Here is a 6,863-nt window from a genome sequence, read left to right on the forward strand (position 1 = left end):
TAGTCATTACTGCACCCACCTGTGCCCATCTCCTCTCTGACGGAGTCTCTTGATGGCATCAGCACTGATGAGCAATGATGCTGTTTTGTAAGGGTGCCAAAGGCAACATTTGCAGGAACAGAGTGAAACAAGCTTTGTCCTAATTCGGAATGACTTTGCAAGACTCCAGCAAGGGAGGGAAGGTCTGGAAATCAGCTCAGAGTCTGTCAGGGGCCAGGAACAAAAGAAAAAGTTATGGAAGAGCTGACACAGATGATCAGAAGTAATTAGGAAGTTTAATAAATCTGTCTTCTTTTCAGGCAGACCTCCCTAGCCAGTACAGTTCTGACAGAGGTAGACTTCATTGCACAATTACGCTTTCTCCTAAAAAGGTGATGACTTGAGAGAGTAAACGAGGAGAATGTAACAAAGTCAGTATGACTTTCTCTTCTTTTCCTCACTGGCACTTTTTCCATCTTTTTCACCTGAAAAAATGGAGTACATTAGAACAACCTCAAAGTGAGAAACCTGGAATCCAGAATCATTTCACCTGAGTCCCACAGAATAACTTCTGTCTATAACCATAGCAATTGTTTTCCTGGCATATTAACTAAGGAATTTGATGGTATTTTATCATCTTTCTCAGACTGAAGTTTAATGATTCTGGGGTAGTGATGTGGTGTGCAACAACGCAGCTGTGCTGGCATCAATTTGGGATTAAACCCTAACCCCATGAAAATCAACACCAAAATGTCTGTTGATTTCAATGGAGTGGGTTTCACCCATAAATTCTGAAGAGGAAAAGGGTAATTATTCAAATAAATTACCCCTCCTGCTCCCAAAACCTTTCTTGCAACCCATATTTCAGGATATCTTTTTGCTTTAGATGAATAGATAAGAAAAGCAAGGCCAGAAAGCAGACATCAAGAGGTAGAAGATGGTCTGAGTGCCAGTCTTCTTTCTTGAAATGCTTCACAAGTGACAACATTAGGCTTTTGTACTGGTATCAGCTTCTACACATGGGTATTTAGGATGTGGTAGATATTTGGCTAGAAAAAGGCATGGGATTAAAATATTTGAGATGGATGTGATTAGTGTGCATTGGGTTTCCAGAATGCCTGGGCCTGCATCCTCTGAAATAGAGATACAATATCCCCTCAGAAGACTGTTTAAAACAAGCTTAAATGAAGGGTGTTCGCCAAACAGGCAGACCTTGGGTACCTAAAACAGAAGACAAAACAATGACTTCACCAGGGAAGCAGCAACTATTTAAACCAGAGCATTATGAGAGGCATGAGCCCATCTAAACATAGAGCTGGGTGCTTCTCACAAGGCCAAGCTTTTACTTCCTTATTTTTGTCTGTCTAAATTAATCATTCTTCCTTGAGAGCTACTGGAAGGAGTGAACAAGAAGCCATTTGTTGTTAGAGGTAAAATATTTTAAAGGACAGGTATGAGGTCGAGCTGGTTGGAGAGGTAAGTCAGCTGGTTGCAGAAGAAGAAGGACGGGCATAGGAAAGCACTATCACCCAAACCCATCCCCTTGGCCCATCCCCATGTTCAGAAACACTATGTCAATGTCTTGCCATCTGCATGAGCTGAGGTATGCATGAAAAGACAGACCTGCTGCTAAAACTCATTACTTCGTCTCAACAACTTCAGGGTGACCCACCCAGTCATGGTGGTTACCAGATGTGGTAGGGTCTGGACATTAGAAAAAGGCCTTGGCCATTCCCAGCAGTCTTCCAGGCTCTGCCCAGGGAGTCTGTTTTCAATATATTGGCTCCTTTTTTTCCAGTCTGAGCAGGAGGGAAAGGAGCTGGGGTGTGTTCGTCCCCCTCCAACGTGAGTGCTTTCACTGAAGTGGTTTTAAGACCTTGTTTCACTTCAGAAGAGGGAGAAAACTGAAAAAAATTAAAGGACAAAACTGTGATTTCTTTCATGTGTTACAGGGACATTACCTTGTGTGTGTCGTCAGGCAGGCATTTGGTTTACATTCCTCCACTTCTGCTTTCTGTATGGACCAAAGTAACAAGCGGAAAATGAGAAACCACAGCTGTATGTAAAAGGGAATTAAAATAAAAAGAAACCTTTACAGATTCTCAAGCAGTATTTCTTATGTGTCTTTTCCTGTGTATAGGACTCAGAGCCCCAAAAATCCTTCAGGGTCACCCTTAGAATGGAGGTGGGTTAGGTACACCTCAGGGTTCATGAGGAGGGAGCTCCATGAGCTACTCCAGTTCATTATGAATACAGAAACATGGGAGTGGTCTACGTCTCTAGAAACCCTTTGGGAAGACCTCACACTGGGTGGCTTAAATACCCACTTAAGCTTGTGTTTTTCAGGAGCTCTAGGAACAAGCCTGGTCAGTTCCCATCCATGCTTCTGCTGGGCAGCACCTTCTGGAAACACTCTAATTCAACCTTCTCCTTCTGCCTGGTTTAGCTCTAACAGTTAAATAAGGAAGCTGATATACTGAAGTTAAAATTTGAGGTTTCTCCTCCCACAGTTTAGTCATGACATTTCTTTTGATGGAAGAGTGTACTTTGCACAGGAGGAAGCATAAGGCAAAAGCTCTCCTTACCCCAACATTTAACACATTGTACACATTCTGCAGGTTGTGTACCACCACTCTAGTAGTAGTCGCATTCCAGCAATATTTTCAGGAAAGCCAACCAATGACTACAGATGGAAACAGGGAGTAAAAATTTTCTGCTCTTTTAAAGGGATAAACTTAAACGGTTGGACTGATTTGAAAAAACATTGAGGCCCCAGCAGCAAGGAGCAGGAGCACTGCTGACCAAACGCAGTTTCACAAATGCTTGCTCCAGATGGAGCTCTGTGGGTCTTGGCTGAGAATGAGATGGGCTACTGTACAGATTGTCTTGATCCCTTTCACTGACATCAATGTCAACATTAGATAACATCTAGGAGAGAGAGCAATCACACTGCAGAAGGTGTTCACCCTTACAGATCTCCTCACCCTTATCCCACGTGGCTGTCTACGATGCCACTTCAGTGTGATGCAGAAGGTCCAACTCCCATCTCATTCCCATTGTTTACATACAAGCAAGCTTTGCTCACAGGTTGTAACCTGACCTCTGGATCTTGCTAGAAATAGGCTGGGTATAGTCCAAATCTTTTCTTTCAGCCAGGGTTTCTTCCACCTTAATGGAGAAGATAGGATAGAGCACATTGCAGCCCATCCGCCTCCAGGTGTCCTGGCCTCAGTTCTTCCCCAGCACAGCATAGATGAATTCAGACCCAATACAAGCTAGCAAATGACCAACCACTTGGACAACAGTTGCTTGGGTGATGCAGTCCAGTGAGTCTGAGCCTTTCCTTCATCTCATATTAAGACTAAGTGTTTCCCACATCCTTTGCATTAACTTTCACTGGAGTAAGAGTTCATTGCATCTCTGGCAATGGCCCTAAACGTCAGCTGGAGAATGCAACAGAAAATTGCAGAACAAAAATAAAACAGTGGCAAAAGGCCAATTGGACAAATCACCCTCTTCTCTCTCCCTAGTCCCAAAGCATGGTGCCTTCTAAATCTATTGGTCTAATGTGGTTGCAGTGGCTATTTTGAAGGATGCTCTCATGCCAGCTGGTACACTCACAGTATCAGTGTCATGACAGGCGCCTTGTTCCATTCTCAGCTATGCAATGCCTTCATCCAGCATGGCACAAACAATGCAGGGTAGTTTCCTGGAGCACTGCCCTCACAGAGAGAGAAGGCTGTAACTGGGCATGAGCAAATTCTGCTGCTCATGAGTATGAAATACAATCATAGTCAAACCTGACTGATGGAGACCTTTACAGAATGTCATCCCCACTTGACTGGACTGCTCAGTAGATTCAAACACTCTTTGGAACTAATTTCTCCTGTAACCTTTCCCCTCTCATTTAGCCATTCCAAAGCTAATTGGTTTCAGAGTCCACAACTAAGCAGTCAAATTTTGTTATGCACAGGGCCTAAATTCATAGCGACTCTTGCTTCAGGCAGTCCTATGTGAGACTGGGACTCCTCTACACTGTACAAACAAATGGTGAATTAAACCAGCTGATGCCAGCTGTGCACACCCTGCACTGCTGGTTACACAGCACCAAGCTGCTTTCTTCCCTGACATCATGAGCCAGAGAAAATGTGACTTTATGAACCATCCCATTCTGCGGTAGCATGGGTAACAGGTTGGGCTGGGCTGTTTATGGGGACAGGTAAAGCAAGAGCAGCACGGGATGTTGGAAGCTCCTATGTTGATCATATGCAGGATATCTAGTTAGGCAGAACCATTTTGCCTGTGAAGCAGAAAGGAAGATGATGCACCACTGCAGGGAAACATCAGCACAGCATGATGTTTTTGCTGCAGTGGTGCAGGAGCTGGCAGAACAAAGGGTGACAGTACATTCTTCCTGGAGCTGGGCTGAGCCACAAAGGTAACCTTATGCCATATCCCTAGATACTTAGCCATTCTACTCCCACCCATGCTGCCAGGAGTTTTACTAATAAGAAGGTTCCTCTTCAACTCTTTTCTGTATCTTGAGCCAATAGTTCAACCCAGACAAGGGCAGATGAGAGCTAAATGCCCTTAAACGCAACCTAGGTGAACCTGGACAGGGACGTAGTGATGCTGAATCAAGGAAAGACGAATAAACAAGTCACATCTAGGTAGACATAAAAATATACATTTCCCCCACCATGAGAAAAATAATTCAGTTCGCTGCTAGCTGTCGATTCCAAAATCCAATTGTCGGTTCCAAATCTATTCAGTTCTCTCCCAAAGAACAAAAACTTTATAAAGAATTTTCCATTTCTCCACTGAATGCCACAAAGATTAACAAGTAATATTAGCTCCACTGAAGTACCTTCATCTGCCCATGGAAAATAGAGGACATCTAAGCAGCCAAACTTTGAGCAAGAAATTAAATCCAAACTATGTCTGTTTGGAAGCAATATCCCTTTGGAGAAGAGAAGGATTGATATCTGCCAAAGTGCTAACAGATGGTTTTTATATGCAGTACTGTATAAATTTTCTGTAGGAGGAACACTGGATGCAGCAATGGCGCATGATTAATCTGAAGCAGCAGGTGTATTGCAAATCACGTTTCAAGCTGGTCTGTGTGTGTGTGGTGAGGAAGGAGGGCTTCATCAAGTGGTAAATTGTGGCCACCTATGCAGTAGGATGTCAGCCAACTAGGCTATTCCATGAGTCTATCTTGAGTATATCTATCAGTTCCAGCAACAAAATAGCTCATGCAATACTTGTTGAATGTGCTTTATGGCTTGCTTGGGAGACAGCATAGTAGCAAAAACACCATTACAAAGCAGGAACCTGTAATTCTAATTTTTAAAGGCAGCTCATTCCTACTTATGCACAGTTCCCACTAGTTTGAAAAGGAATAAAATGAACAGTCCCTTCCAACTTTAAATTTTAAGCTTGATTTTGCAAGATTTCTGCCCATGTCTCCCCCAGTATTGCTGCAGTTCTTCCTCTCTCCTGAAAGAATAAGCAGTCTTGGAGGACATCTTAGCTCCCAGAAGCTGAACAGAGCAGCCCTCATTAACCGTTTCAGAGAAACCATGGTGTTATTCTAGATACAAAGCCAGTCTGTCAAGCAATGAAATCTTGACCTTTTAGAGGGCCACAAACTGAAAGGCTCATCTGGCACATGAGATCTCTCTTGTGGGAGAGCCCAGGAGTTAGGCTGTAGCTGAGAAATAATTCCTACCCAACTGTAGGAATTACTTTTAACCCAATACAGCTCCAGACAAGACAAGACCAAGTCAATCCTCTAGCCTTTCTCCCATACCATAACCTTGTAGTCTAGATCTGAGTGGTCAGCAGTGAATATCAACGATTTCCATCAGTCACTGGTGTTGCAGAACAGGAAAGAAACTCTGATATTGAAAACGTGCGAGATGCCAGCCTTCCAAGTAGAAAGGAAGGAGTCATGTCTGCATGACAGAGATATCACCAATCAAATGCAAAGCCAATTCTTTCTCATGATGTGGTTCCTACCTAACAGTAGATAATTGCAGATTCACTGAGAGTTCAATTAGAAGACAGTATCTGCAGAGAAAGTGCTAAAGGAACGTGAGCTGGGACCAAGAAAGATTCAGCTTACAAGACCCTTAACATGAGAGTCCTGGAAGCGTTGTAATACCGAGGTGAGACGAAGGGAGCAGGAAGTATGCAAAGAAATGAGTGAATAAACGACCAGGGTGAGTCTGCTGGAACAAGAAATGTTTTTGGCGAACATGAGCTTCTCCAAAATGTCAAGCATTATTTATTCACTTACGCCTAAGCCTGGGGAACATCTTGTTTAAATCACACACAACGGCATGGTCAGGCCCTGCACGCAAGTAAATCAGTGTAATGTCACTGAGATCCAAGAGATGATGTTGATTTACACAGGCATATCGCAACTTCAGTTGGTAGGGAGGCACTTAGGCTACCAGCCAGGATATTGTGTAGGAAAAAAGGAAGAAGATATAAAGTGGAAAAGGTCTGTGGCATGAAGCAAGGTCCTTGCTGGTGAATGTAATCATGGTAAAAGAGGTTAAAGTGAAATCTTGCTGAAACCCTTCCCACCTGCTTTTGCTATGGTCAGCACATGAACAGCTCCTGAATGCACTCTGGGGACTTTTCTCCCATTTCATAACTTGTAAAAGATGCATCTCAACCCCAAAGCTCTTCTGCTGCCTGTGAAGGAAGGTTGCAGTGGGGGAGATACACCTGGAGGCACTCCCAGGTGGGACATGCAGTAGATGGAGCTTCAGGGTATCAGTGAGTTTCATAGCTCCCAGAAGGATTTTCTTTATGTTTGTCCCTCCTTATTTTAATAGGCCTACTTCCAAGAGGTGTAGTTGGACTAGGCACAG

This window comes from Psittacula echo (assembly GCF_963264785.1).
Source record: "Psittacula echo genome assembly, chromosome: 2".
Classification (NCBI taxonomy): domain Eukaryota; kingdom Metazoa; phylum Chordata; class Aves; order Psittaciformes; family Psittacidae; genus Psittacula; species Psittacula echo.